The 15,962-nt window shown below is 34.5% G+C and overlaps 1 pseudogene; it reads right to left on the minus strand.

The window, feature by feature from the left end:
- Nucleotides 1-1,958: 1,958 nt before the first annotated feature.
- On the minus strand, nucleotides 1,959-2,077 carry LOC118604449 (annotated as a pseudogene).
- Nucleotides 2,078-15,962: the final 13,885 nt, after the last annotated feature.

Genomic DNA, 15,962 nt, shown 5'->3' on the forward strand with positions numbered 1-15,962 from the left:
TTTATTTAAAAGTATTGATTGTGGACTGACTATATATATAGTTAGCTCAGTGATAAGGCTGGAGATATTTGAGGATGGCTACCCTCGAAGATCTTTCAGTTCAATGGCAATGTAGCTACATAAACAAATTATAATCAATGTGAAGGTAAAAAAAAAAAAGGCGGGGCTGCAGGAGCAGAGAAAATAGCATTAATTACAGTTTGGGCATGGGGAAAATCTTAAGGTATTTTTAAATCGAATCTTGAAAATCAAGAGAATAGGCTTCCTACACTTGGAGTAAAAAGGATATTCCACACAGAGAGGGGTAAAGGGTCTTCTACACAGAAGGAAGTGTCTGTTCACAGTCATGGTTGAGTGGACATGGTTGGGTGGTGTGTTCTAGAAACTAGAGGTTCTGTACTCCAAGTGACTGGAGCACTGAATACTTGTGAACAGGAGAAATGAGCCAGGACAGCCAGGCAAGAGAGGCTTATATGCAGGTCTCAGGAACTTTAACCTACATCTATAGTATGGGGTGGGAAGATACTGAAGAGTCTGCGGTCCATGGATGAAATCACATTTCGCAGTTTGTCAGCAAAGAGGGAAATGAAAAGAGAACCAAGGGGAGATAAGATGTAAGGAATCCGGGCCCATTGTTATAAGCATTTTGGTGAAAGGCTCTGGAGGACCGAACTAAAGCAGTGCAGTGAAATAATGACTGGAATATAGGTCTGAGAAGTATTGAGGAGGTAAATTTCAGATGATTTCTAATTAGAAGTAGATGTAGTAAATGCATGCATATTTAGGTACATACACATTAATTCAATCATTTCACAACTGTCTGCTGAGCACTCTTTATACAAAATATCAAATGAATTGGTCACAGCTCCCGCTTTTAACCAAACTATAGCCCAGAAGTGGAAAAATGACATATTTAAATACCCAAAAGGAAAGGTAAAAGGTGGCTAACATCTCACCAATGAGAAACTTGATATATAAAATGTGTAAAAAGACAAAAGAGATTGTATGCTTAGCTAGCTTATTATTATGTGAAATAGAACAATAATGTATGATGTCAAATGTTAGGGTATGACCCACAGGCTTATTCATTCTTGGAACACTAGCTAAATGACTAAGTTCAAGCATCAGTTAGAAGTTAAGTGAGTAGTTTTTACCTTCTAGGTGTTTTATTAAACTGAAAAAAAATTATTAAAGCCTCCTTAACTTGAGAGAGTTTAGAGTGACAGAGAGAAGGAAAGGTATTCCAGTCTGGGGAAGCAGTATGAGCAAAGGAAAAGGTGAAAATCAGATTGTCTGTATGATCAGAATTAAAATTGAATTTTAGAGAGGAGTGATTCTCAGTAAACATGGATCTTAGTGCTGTGTAAGGCAGCTGATTATACATCATAAGCGATTAACATGGACAAAAGCAGAAGTAAGAAGGAAACAAATATTTATCAGTATTTAGAAACTATTAATAAAAATACAATAAAGTGTGCTTAAAAGCACTATGTTATACTGTTTACTAGATGTTTGACCTTGGATGAGTTGCTTAGGCTTTCTGTGCCTAAGTTTTATCTGTAAATTAGAGATAATGATAATGCCCACCTTATACGATTGTTAATAAGTTGATACATATAAAGTATTCAGAACAGAGCCTAGTATATAGTGAATGTTTTATAAGTATCATCTGTTATTGTATACAACATAAAAGGCACTTTTGTGTGGTGGAATGCTCATAGCTGATGGCACATGGTAGATTCTCAAGAAATATTTGCTGGAAAAAAAAATGAAGTAATGCTGAAAAAAATGTGAATTTGAGTTTCTGCTCTATTATTTACTGCTTGTGTGACCCTGGACAAATGGATTAGCTGCTGTTTAATTTATTCATTAATTTATTAAACACTTGAATAATTATTCTGTGCCAGACCCAGTAGCAAATAAGACAAACTTTTCCTTTTCCTTTTTTTTTTTTTCAACACCTACAGCACCTGGTATTTCTAGGTGGTCTCCCATCTAAGTACTAACCCAGCCCGACCCTGCTTAGCTTCTGAGATTAGATGAGATTGGGTGCATTCAGGGTGCCATGGCCATAGACATTTTTTCTTTGTTTTTAGAGAATTTTTCTCTTTTAGAAGGAGAGACAACTACAAACATATAAACAAATTCATAAAAATAAGAATTTCAATTTGTGATAAGCACCTCAATTTCTTTATCTGCAAATGGAATGTAACAATAATATAGACTACAGGAAAGTACTGAATGATTTAGTAGTAATAGAATTAGTAGTGTTCAGATAAATATAATGTAGTTTCTGCATTCAGAAGCTGATGGTATAATAGAGGGGTCCGCAAACCATAGCCCTTGGGCTAGCCAACTGTTTCTGTTTTATAAAGTGTTACTGGAAAACAGCCATGCCTTTTTGTTTACATATTGTCTACAACTGCTCTCTCAAAAAAAAGGCAGAGTTGAGTAGTGTAACAAAGATCCTATAGTCTCCAAGCCATATTCACTTAAACATTTACTATCTGGCCTTTAAGGACGTTTTCTGATCCTGGTCTAGTATGCCAGTTAAGTCATGTTTACCACAACTGGCTCTAATTAAGAGAGGAGGCACCTGAGAAATGCAAAGGAAAGGGCTTACAGAAATGACTGACTCAGCCAGTTATAGATTAACCACGTCCTACAGATCTCTGAATGGTCTTCTAGAAACTTGTCACACCTACACAAGAAAGGATCTGTAAATAGATAGGACTGGTGGTTCAGTCCTTGCAGCCCCCACCTGAAACTCCCTCTCCCATCCTGAGTCAGGAAGTGCACATAGACCCTCAGACAAAGGAGTCATGCGCCCCTTGCATGGACACTGCAGGGGTATGTAAGCTGTAAGAAATCTAACCAGGGTGAGCTCGTGCTTTTGTGCTGTCCAGAGCCTTACGCGCTCCACCACCCTAATAAATTCTCCTTCCTTTAATAAAGTTGTCTGAGCATCCAAATTCCTCCATCGGGTGTTGCTTACTGCAACAAATGTAGGACTGAGTATGTTGCAACCAATGACAGATATAAACCTTTAGCATTATTAAAAGGGAGAGATTGCTCCTAAGTGAAGTAATCAGAGAAAACTTTGTGGTCATAAATATCCAAACCAGTAGAGTATTTTTATAAGCATATACCAGGGAGCAAGATCTCAAATCTTCTAGAGAATAACAATTTTGCAGTTTCTTTTATGCATTTGAAATTAACGAAAGGACATAAGGAAGATTACATAGGTGGTCATGCATTAGGACGGGTCTAGAAAGAGGCATTTCAAAGCATGTTAACCTAGATGCACAGAAACAATGGACAGGGCTTGCTTAAGGCAAAGATACACCTTTTACTATAGAAGTTATATGCCCGGGGTGTGACTACCCACCATGACCTGCCCAATTAGGAATTTATAATCAGATTACTCAGTGATAAAGCCCCCCTTTTTTTTGTCTTCACATTCGTAGGGGAGAAAGCATTTTAACCAGACCTTGAAGGATGAATTAAAATTCAAGAGGTATAAATGGCTTGGGAGAGGGCATTCTAGGCAAATTTCTGAATGAATAAAGGTCTCAATAGAAGCAGAGTAAGAGATGAGCACCATATTTCAAAAACTGATTTGTTATGAGGCTGGAAGGCATGGTAAGAGATAAATTAAGAAGTGTTTTGAACAATGTGTTTGAACCTAATTTGGTAGACAATAGAAAATCACTGAAAATTTCTGAGAATAAGAACGACAATCAGTATTTTAAAGATATTCATTTATCAGTTGGTGTACAAAATGAATTGAAGCAGAGATCATGAAAAAAATCAGCTATCGTTAATGAATAAAAATTTTGCACAGGCATAAGATAATGAGGGTTAGTACTAAGATGATAGATGGAAAAGAAAAAGAGGACCACAAATATTGCCAAGTTACTCTGACAGATTGAGTGTGCAGGGTAGAATGGAGGGGAAGAATGAAAGCTGGAACATGCCATTACTGTCAATGGCAGTGAGAACTGATGAGAATGATGAACAATGTCAGAGTCAGGAATGAAACCAAGATGAATGGGGACTGAGAAAAGATCAATGACTTTTGGTATGTAGGAAGTCAGTTTTTGCCTCTAAAGTAATGGTGGCAGATGTGAGATTATGACTTAAAGAGAGTATACTGGAAAAAAAGAGGGAACAGCAAATAATACCATGGTGATGATAAAACCTGTCTCACCATCATTCAAGACTTATGATGTGCCAGATTATGTTGTAAACACTCAGGTCACTATTTCATTTAATTTATATAATGACTCTATGAATAGTCACTATCATTTTTATTTTTAGTTTTAATTAAAAATATATTTTTTAATTTTTCTATTACAGTAGACATTCAATATTATATTAGTTTCAGGTGTACAGCATAGTGGTTAGACATTTACATAATTTACATAGTGATCACCTTCATAAGTCTTGTGCCCATCTGACGCTATATATATTTATTATAATATTATTGGCTGTATTCTCTAAGCTGTACTTTACATCCCCCTGACTGTTATGTAACTGCCAATTTATCCTTCTTAATCTCTTCACCTTTTTCATTTAGTCCCCCAACATCCTCCCATCTGGCAACCCTCAGTTTGTTCTCTGTATCTGTGAGTCCATATCTGTTTTGTTTGTTCATTTATTTTGTTTTTTAGATTCCACATATAAGTGAAATCATATGGCATTTGTCTTTCTCGGTCTGGAATAGTCACTATTTATTATTATGCCCATTTTACAGATGAAGAAATTAAAGTTTAGCATGACCGAATTGCCCCAGGCTTTCACAGTTAGTTAATACTAGAGTTTAATACTAGTATACTGACTCTTGCAAAAAAAAAAAAAAAAAGTGTGATCCTCTTAAATTTTCTCATTGGTTATTGAAAATTTTTGTTACCATTTGATAAGGGTTACTATGAAATCCTCATGGTTTGGAGGAGGGAGTTAATTTAGAACACAAGTACTTATCAGAAACGCAGTATCACATTATTTTCGTTAGTTCAGCCTTTCTGTAAAGTGTTGAGAGATGAGGAGCTACCTAAGCCTGGTCCTGTGTGTGGCAGAACAGCAGGATCCTGTAGCTAACTACTATAATGTAACTTCTAATCCCCAAGCTTCCCGAGGCAGGCAGCCTAAGCTAGCAGCTCTTCGTGGACCAATTATGCAGTGCTGTTCTGTATTTCCTAGTAGATTCAACTCAAGCTCTCCCAAAGATTTTGAAAGCACTAAATTTCCTCTGTTAAATCCCTTTCTACTTAACCTAGATGGAGTGATTTCTGTTGTATGAATTCTAATATATCCTATACAGTATTAAAGCAGTAAAATTAGCAAGCATGAGATCGATAACACTGAAGTTCCAGAAATTTCTCTAAAATGGCTTTTTTAAGCTTTCTCTTCCAAACAGAGGAAGTACGGGTTAAAGCTGGCGTTTCTTTCACTGTGGCTGTTTCCAAATTACAAATATATAGAGAAAAAGACCAGTGGCCAACAGATTAGATTGCTCAGGCTTAACATCTTTGTCTTTGTATATAGTTTACTCTCTTATGGAATTGACTGGAATCAAATAATCCTTATGCACTCTAAGATTTTAAAGAAACTGTTGCCCCCACCCTGTCCCCCCCCCACCCTCTCACTCCCCCACCCCGCTCCGACCACACCACCAAATATGTCCAGTAGCAGCCTGTGACTGTTCCACCTCAAGAAATCCTTGGGCTCCTGAGTTCTACCAACAGGAGCAAGGTGTGAATGTTGTATGATTCCCAGAAGGGCAACCTGTTCAGAGTATACCTGAGAGAGTTGTAGATTTCCTTTGCTTTCTAATTTTGCCCTTGATTTCTAGTCTAATTATGTTATTATCTGGTAATGCAGTCTGTACTATTTTGAATTGAGAATTAAATGAATTTTTCTTTGACTTTAATATTTACTACATTTTTATAACTGTTTCGTTGGTGAGTTCCTTAGTTATACATATATCTATAGATGTATGCTCATTCAACTTTATTAATACAATTGTTAAAATCCCTTCTGTTCTTACCTATACTTTTGTCTATGCAATCTAACATGACATGCATGTTAGAGATACACTTCTGTATTTATTATTATCTATCTATTCATTTACTTCTTGAAGATTTGACTGTCAATATTTTGATGCTATGATATTTAAATATCCATGACAACTATATCATCATTGTAGATTTGCACATTACAATTATAAAGTGGTACTTTTTATACCATTCAGTTTACCTTGAATTTAATTTTGTCTCAAGCAAATTTTTAAAAGATTTAAATAGACACTCAGTTGATCTGATTGAAGAGCCATGAAATTTTAAAAGATAGTTAATGGAAAACAATATCCCTCCAGCAGAATATAACTACTATATTCACATTAGTTCTACATATTTCTGAAGTGAGAATCCAAGAAAAGAGAGAATTGATGTATTCCAGTGAAAAAAATGAAGCTAATTAATGAGAAAAAAATCTTTAGTTTTCATCCTTCATTAAAGTACATTAACAAATAACAAACACTGGGGAAAGAATTAAAATTTATTTAGAAAAAAAGAACCCTTCATTATTCCTTATCTTTCCTGATAAATCTGTTTAATATGATATTTCTAGGTACAAATATGGTCTTATTATGCAGGAGTCATAAATTATTTGTAGTAGTTTACATATTATTTGACATTTATATAAGTATAATTTGGGGAATTAGAGTTCACTAAGTGTACTTAAATCTCAGAATTCCCCCCTTTTTTTGAGTGTATATTTTAATGGACTTGATTTTTCCTTATATTAATCACAGCATACTTAGCAATCAGATGATGATGATGATTATTGTTATTATTATTATTATTGGCATTTGAAAAATGTCCTTAATCCTGAGGAGCATCCCACTGCAAATACAATGAATATACTTAATAGATACAGAGATGTGTAACTGAACTGAGAAAAAAATCTTATTTAATGCTTCTTTATTTTTCATTATACGTTTTATTTCTAAATCGGCACGTTTGTTGCCTTTTATAACTGTTAATTGTTTTTAGTAGTGTCCTAATGATAGTTGTTCTATGGTACCGTCCCTATTTAAACTAATAAAGCCTGAACAATTTTCACAACCTGAACATGCACCCCCATCGTGATGACCCCTTTCCCCAATATTTTCCAGAATTTCCCTAGTATTTGGGTTTATCTCAACCTTACGTTCAGTGACGTAGTTCTCCAACTTGTGTTCTGCATGGATCATTTGTAAGTCTATCCAGACTCTATTGGTTTCATCTCCTGTTTCTATTCTTTCTGGTCTTCAACACCATGTCACCCCACTTTTCTTTGTCTATTACTGACCCTTCGCTGTCACCTACTTGACTTGTTCTCCTAGATTCAAGCCAGTCTTAATGAATAGATATTTATATAATTATTTTTTTCCTCCTCAAGTCCTGATTATCATCACAGGGTTGACTGTGAAAGGTCTAGAATAATTCTGATTATAGAATTACTCAGACTCCTTAAGCATTTTTAAAAATCTCCCATTTAATGTGGAAAAATAAGGGTTTCACCAAAGCCATTCTTCTTACTTTTTTTTTTTTTTTTTTTGATGATCACTGAGCATCATTTATTTTTCTCTTTATGAGGGAATATGTGTTACTTTTTAATGACTTTTTTCCATTTCTGAATATTTACCCTGCATACCCTGCTGGACTCAGTTTCTCTGCATACTAACAATCCAGCTTCATTCAACTATGCTTTCTCCTATATATCATTCACACCTGCATCTCAGGACTTTACATTTCCAATGAAGAATAGTTGTGCCTTATAGCTCTTTGAGGGACTCTCCTCCAAATAATGGGTTACAGGCCAGAGACCTTGGTATTAAGCTGTTCTTTCAAGTCATATTGGCTGCCCTGACTCTTTTAGGCAATATGGCCTCACCCAGACTAAGTTTTATTTTGCAGAAGAAAATACAAGAAATGTTTTGTTTCTCTCTCACACATACACGTGTAATACACAACTGCACACAGAAACTCTTAGAAGAGACTAACGATTGATAAACTACTTCTAGAACATTAAATATTGCTTTATGTGAGTGAATTATTAATGTGTTTTTAAAATTTTTAAGTCACTTTTACACAATAATATGTAAATTTTCTAATTCATCAATTATATGGACACAATTGAGCATTGTCTTAATTTACACATTTGTTACATGACAGCTATAAAATTTTCTGCCTAAAAACAAGTCTTACTGAATACCTTTTTTTTCCATAAGGATTAAATTAAGTCAGGTCTATTGTCATGTTTAATCTCAATGAGATTCAAAGGTAAGATCCACAGTTTCTTGAGAAAATCTTTAAGTTAATCAGCTACACAAGACATCACCAATCAGTATTTGTATATAATTTGTCCCTGTATTTCAATCTGTACTAGCCTGAAGTAAATTTAGAGAAAGCAGCAAATGTTTAGCTTATAGGAACTTAGGATTTTTTTTAGTTATTAGAAGTCGTAATGTCCCAATCCAAATCTAACTCAGAGAAAAAGATGTCACCAAGTTCTCTGAGTTTCAAAATTCCATTTTCCCCCATGTCTCTTTAATTCTTGTTACTTCTGTTACATCTAACAGACCAGGAGACAAAATTCTAATGCCTGTTTAATCCTTTTATTTGCAATCACGTTGTTCATTTTTGATATTCTAGCCACCGAGTTCAGCCTCGTGATTTAAAATATTTTAAACATTATAAATTAAGAAAGCAGAGTTTCTCTCAAAGAACTAGAAGATATTTTAGGCAAGAAATGTGTGATAAATAGGAGCAGTATTTTAAAACAGTTGACACAGTAAGAAAAATGAGGAATTTATTTATGGCTATTATATATTGAGGAATAATAGCATATATTAGTTATAAACACAAATAATTATTTTCTGCCTATCTGCTTATATTTTGAGGAAAAAGTATCTGAAACTTGTAAAAAGGCAAAAAGATGTTTACATATATTTTCAATGTCATACTGAAGCATCGCTTAACAGAATCACTTCACAGTTACTTTTTAAGGAGAATATACCATTGTTTGGCATTGCTTTACATTATTTATTAAGATTTAAGACTATATACTTACATGTGAACTTGGAAACTTTTATATAGGATATAAATAATTTCTGTCATAGAAAATTATTTGCTAATCAAATGCTTATAAATATCCAGGTCCTAAAATACCCTTTGAGCAACCTTGACTATTATACTGGTCCCTCATCAATTAATTAAATAAATAAAATTAAGACACATGTTCATTCTACATTTATATGAGGATCATGATTTTACTATTTGGAAATTATTCCTGGTTAGCATATCCCAATTCTGCTTGAATTCTAGGCCTTTTTCAATTAATCTTAGGCCTCCATGGCAAGCACTTCTTCAAACTTAATTCATTAATTCTTTGCAATTGATGAAATAGAAAAAACTCTCTAAAGTGATGAAAGGAAGACCCCCTTCTGTGGGTGTTCTTTGCTTTAGTTTAGGCGGTAATCTAGTCTAATTTCCTGGGTTTCCCTGTAGAGGAACCACCTCTCAGAGCAAGAGAGAGGTAAGTAGCCTACAGCCTTGGCGGGTTCACACAGGTTGATGACTAATGTGGTTTCCAGGCTGCCCCTTACCTCCAGCCTCCTTCTGTGCTTCCACTTAGATGCTGTTTTTAATGCTATTTTGTTAACATTTCTTGCCTAAACAGTTCCTTTCATTTTACTTTCTGTACCCTTGACTCCCACTGCAAAACAAAAACAAAAACAAAAACATTAAAAAACATCTTGCTCCTGCTACTGGCCAATTAACTGGGGGTGCTAATGGAAACCCAAAAGATCATAACACAGTTGTCAGATTTGATTATATTTAGTAAATAGAAAGATTCAATAGAAAGCTAAACCATTCAAAGAAATAAGCAGCAGGTAAATACAGGCTTCTCATGTGAAAATTGTTTTAGAAATAAGCAAATATATTTATTTTCTACTTTCAAGATCAAAAAATTTGAGAGTAGACATCAAAAGGCCAACATCATTACTGCCAAAGTTCCTAGAAGGAAAGAAAACAGACTGTGAACATGATGCTGTGGGCACCAGATATGGCCATGGTTCAGACTTCAAAGAGCAGAGAGGGTCTCAAGGTTCCTAAAGTTGTTCTGTTTGCCAGTTCTAAAAATGGCTTCTCAACCAGCAGGTTAAAGCTGTGACAAACTTTGCAAAATCCCAGAGTAATAATTTACATGGGATAGAAATACACCCCTTCTGATATATTATGTGTGACCCAGGTTTTTTTAATCTTTGCATCACAGAATAGTGGCATTTAACAGTAGACATTTTGCGGTCTTTTTCTTTTATAGGAAGATTTCCTATTCTTATTTTTGTTTCAATGCTGCGTTATAGCCATTTATCTTAATTGTTATCTAGCTTAACACAAAATGACTGAATAAAACATTTGACTTACTGGACTAGTTAATTCTTTAAAACCAACTGCAAATTTAGGAAAGCAAGCAGTTCGATAAAGAGATTGTGAGACATTTTTTACTTTTTGTTTGTTTATTTACAAAATGTATTGAATCACTGTGTTCAGGGACCAAATATAAGAACCGTATATGACATCAAAATAACGAATTGAGAAAGTTATGTATAATTTTTAATCAATCAAACCAATATGTTATAGACCAAAGACTTTATTGGCCAAGTTTAACATTGTTTTTCCAGAATGTAATCAAACAATTTTATATGTTGATATATATATATATATATATATATATATATATATATATATATATATATATAAAACCCATGGAATAGAATTCCTGAACTTGATATTCAAGAAATCTAACTTTCGAAAGTACAGACATCTCTGAGGGAACTCGGCAGGAAATCCAGCATCTGCTACAGTGACTGGAGAAATCCCTTCGTTCCCAAACTGCCTCTGTCTTAATTTCCTATCCTCCTTTTTGTAAGCTTATTTAACCTGCAATTTTATAATTAAAGTACAATGTTTTCAGCTCACTGAAAATAACCTTATTCAACCTCTCTTCTCCTCACATGAGTCCTGGAGCCCTTGCGGATTTACAACATGTTACAAGGATGTCTCTCTCTCTTTTTTTTTTCTTTCTGAGCTCCTGCATTCTACACAGAGTTTTACAGATTGAATATCTTACCTTACACAACACAGAAAGGAATAGGGCGTGACTATTAGTGAGATATTTTGGTCAGATGTCCTGTGTCTTATTCCTTGGATCAAAAAAGATAATACCAATGATGTTTTTTTGTGTCATTCCTTCTAACCCTTTACAATGCCAAATCTGGCAATGAGAGAGCCATAGACCTCACTTTTAATTCAGATGACTATATACCTGAGTAAAATCCACATTCCTATTTTCCTAATTACAAAGATCTTATTGGGAAGCATCACAGTGGCTTTCATCTACTGACATAAATAAAATTCTTACATCTTTTCAATGAAATTTATTCCTTTTTTTTTTTTTTTTAACTTAGCAAATCCTTCTCCCCCTGGCCATCAGACAATATTTATCAATTGTATTATTAGGATTCTTTGAGAGACAAATTATAGAAGTTCAATTTAAACTAGCTTGAGCAAAAAGAAAACAAAGGAAATGTGCATACATTCTGATTGTATGCAGTCTACTTTCTTTGACCCCTGGATCCTTATATAATAATTTTTCTCTTTTTTTTTTAGATAAAGGTGGATACCAGGGAGTGCATAGCTCAGGAATTTGTCTCTCCGTTCCTCAGCTCTACTTCCTTCACAGCCAGGCCCTATTCTTGTTGTGGCCCATGACAGGTTCAAACTTACATCACCCCAGTTTAGCAAACAGTGACACAGAGTGTTTCTTTCCCAGTAATTCTAACAAAAGTCCTGGGCCTGACTGTTATGAGAGCAGTGTAGGTTCTGTGTCCAACTACTATCCAATCACTATGTGTAGAAGGGTTTCTTTTTTGCTTAGCTAGGTCTTGGTCCTGGCTCCACCATTGAGCTGGCAGGTAGATAGGGTTAGAACTAGCTATACTATTATTTTCATAATGATATAAATGATCTGAGGGGCTAAAAAAGCAGGGCTGTGAAGATGAGAAACCAAGCAGAGATTTCATCAATCTCAGATGCTGAGGGAATAAACATTTATGAGAGTTCTGTGTCTTAAAGAATTAAGAAATGTGAGGAGTGGATAATTAAAATTGCCTTCAGTAACCATGTTGCAATGTTCACATTGCATTGGTTTTAAGTTTTTTTTTTTTTTTTTTTCCTTTTGGCTTTGAAATTAGATTTTGTGGAACCTTTGGGTCATAAGTTGCTTACTTAGGTTTCTGAAAGACAGGGCCAAGAACTGCAGCATTTTCAGTGTGTATATAAATGTGATTTTTTTTTTTTTTGGCACTTGAAACTATTTTGCTGCTATGCATTTATTCACTCGTTCAGTATTTGCTGATGATAAAACAGAAAAGTTAAGAGTATAGATCTAGAGCAGACTGCTAGGGTAGCATCTGTGCTCTGTTACATATGAGCTATATAAGCTTGGGCAAGTTAATTTGTCTGTCTGAGCTCTAGTTTTCACATCTTTGAAGTGAGAATAAAATAGTAATAATCTTAAAGGAGTCTTTTTAGAGGAATAAATTAATTTATATAGGTAACTAAGAATAATGCTTATCAAGTAGTGAGACCTGTATGAATGCTCATTATTATCTACCACCATCATCATCTTCTCTACCCTAAGGCCTTCTTTGTAGCCAGAAAAACAGAATTTTGTTATTTGAGGCTAACCATTTTATTTTGTGTTGTCATAAATTCCCTGCCAAAGCACTTCCTTAGTGGGATTTTTATATACCTGTCAATTAGTTCTGGGAACTTGATCATGATGTGAGAAGTAACAGGACATGGTAAAACAGATCTGGTTGTCAAGATTACAGTGTGTTATTTTTCACTGAGAGTATTTTTGTCCATTAATACCCAAGAATTCCTGATTCTTGTCTTTTTTCTACTTCCACGAAAACTTGAATTTGCCATAACTATATTCAAGGTAGGAGAACTGCTTTTGAGGTGTACTGCCTATAACTTTTAGGGACATTAATCAGCCCAGGTCCATTCAAAAGACTGGCAGAGACCCAGAGATGTTTGCATAATGTATTGAGCAGATAGAGGTTTATAAATTCTTCTGAAATAGCAAGCTAAAACAATTCTGAAAGAAGTAGACAGCTATGCTGGCTGACGCAATGCTGACATTTCGATGTTACCAGATGATTTTGAGATTATTTTCTTCACTAATTTTAAGTGCCATGAAAGTCAAAACCATTTCTTATTTGTGATGATTTAGTAATTTATTTTCTGATTTGAATCACAAAATTTCTTTGCAACTCAAAATGATAACTGATTGATTGTGTACTCTTATCCCATGGAATGTCAATGACATGAAAATCCAAATATACTCTCATTCTTTTATACTTTACAACATTTAACCTGATTATGTCAAGCTTCTAGACATCTACTTGCCAAGTGAAAAGCTAAAAAAAAAAAAAAATTAAAACCAGTGGATTTAGCTGAAAAAAAAAAATTAAAACCAGTGGATTGGCCAAGTATGATTTCTTTGTTTCAGTTCACAAATTTCAAGTGTCACTTTCTTAATCAATCTAGCAGTACTTTTTTCCATATTAAGTGACTGATAACTACTGAAGTAAGTTAATACTGATTTGAGTGAAATTAGATCAATAAAGGATAAGATATTTGACTTTATGCTTTTAAAAATTACTATACTGGGCTTCATCCTAGGAGCGCAGGAATGGTTCAACTTATGAGAATCAATTAATGTGATACATCACAGAAACAAATTAAAAAATAAGAATTATATGCTCATATCAATAAATGCAAAAAAAGCCTTTGGCCACATACAGCACCCATTTATGATCAAAACACTTAACAAAATCAGTATAGAAGGAAAGTACCTTAACATAATAAAGGCCATATATGACAAGCCCTCAACCAATGTTATACTTAATGGTGAAAAATTTAAAACCTTCCCTTTAAGATCAGGAACAAGGCAAGGCTGTCCACTATCACCACTGTTATTCACTATAACATTGGAGATCCTAGCAAGTGCAGTCAGGCAAGAGAAAGATATAAAAGGCATCTAAATAGGAAATGAAGAAGTGAAACTGTCACTATTTGCGGATGACATGATTCTCTATATTGAAAACCCTAAAGACTCCACAAGAACACTACTAGAAACAATAAGCCAATACAGTAAAGTCTCTGGATACAAAATCAACATTCGAAAATCCATAGCATTCCTATACTCTAATAACGAAGTGTCAGAAAAAGAAGTGGAAAAAATAATTCCTTTTGCAACTGCAACAACAACATCAACAACAAAGTACCTAGGAATAAATCTAATGAAACATGAAGAACTTATATAATGAAAATTCTAAGACCCTATTAAAAGAAATCGAAGAAGATACAAAGAAATGGAAAGATATTTCATATTCTTGGATCAGAAGAATCAACATAGTTAAATTGACCATGTTATCTAAAGCATTATACAATCTCCATCAAAATCCCATTGGCAATTTTAAAGAAATATAACAAGAAACCATCAGATTTGTATGGAAGTACAAAAGACCCCGAATTGCCAAAGCCAACCTGAGAATAAAAAACGAGGCTGGAAGCATCACTCTGCCCAACATCAAATTATACTACAAAGTGACAGTAATCAAAATAGCATGGTATTGCCAGAAAAAAAGACACACAGACAAGTGGAACAGAATCGAGAGTCCCGAAGTGAAGCAATATTTATGTGGGCAAATAATTTTTGACAAAAATGCCAAAAATATACAATGGAGAAAGGAAAGCCTCTTCAATAAGTGGTGCTGTGAAAACTGGAAAGCCACCTGCAAAAAAATGAAACTAGACTGTTGTCTATCACCACACACCAAAATTAACTCAAAATGGGTTAAGGACCTGAATATGACACCCGAAACAATAAAATGCATAGAAGAAAACATAGGAATAAAATTTAAGGACCTTGGGCTTAAAGAGGATTTTATGAATTTGACCTCACAGTCAAGGGAAATAAGAGCAAAAATAAATGAATGGGACTACATCAAACTAAAAAGCTTCTGCTTAGCAAAAGAAATCATCAACAAGGCAAAGAGACAACCATCTGAATGGGAAAATATATTTGCATGCGATGCCTCTGATAAAAGCCTAATATCCGAAATATACAAAAAACTCATACACTCAATAACAACAAAAAAACAAACAATCCAATCAAAAAATGGGCAGAGGACCTGAACAGACACTTCTCCCTAGAGGACATACAATGGCCAACAAATATATGAAAAGATGCTCAGCATTGCTAGCCATTAGGGAAGTGCAAATCAAAACCACAAAGATATCATCTCACACCTGTTAGAATAGCTATAATCAACAGGACAAGTAGTAATAAGTGTTGGAGAGGAGGTGGAGAAATAGGAACCCTCATACACTGCTGGTGGGACTGAAAATTGGTACAGCCACTATGGAAAGCTGTATGGAGGTTCCTCAGAAAACTAAGAATCTACCTACCATATGATCCCAGCAATCTCTCTACTGGGTATGTACCCCAAAGACTTGAAAACTAATATTTGAAAAGATATTTGCACACTGATGCAGCATTATTCACAGTGGCCAGGACATAGAAGCAACCAAAGTATCCTACAATAGATGATTGACAAAAGAAGCTGTGGTACATATATACAATGGAATATTACTCAGCCTTAAGAAGAGATGAAATACTGCTATTTGCAACAACATGGATGGACCTTGAAATAACCATACTAAGCAAAATAAGCCAGACAGAAAAGGTTGAAAATCACATGATATCACATATATGGGATATAAACCTAAAAGCAACAAATGAACAGGACAGAGACTCTAGGACATGGACAATGGACT

The sequence above is a fragment of the Rousettus aegyptiacus genome, unplaced genomic scaffold (assembly GCF_014176215.1).
Source record: "Rousettus aegyptiacus isolate mRouAeg1 unplaced genomic scaffold, mRouAeg1.p scaffold_m13_p_1, whole genome shotgun sequence".
NCBI classification, from domain to species: Eukaryota; Metazoa; Chordata; class Mammalia; order Chiroptera; family Pteropodidae; genus Rousettus; species Rousettus aegyptiacus.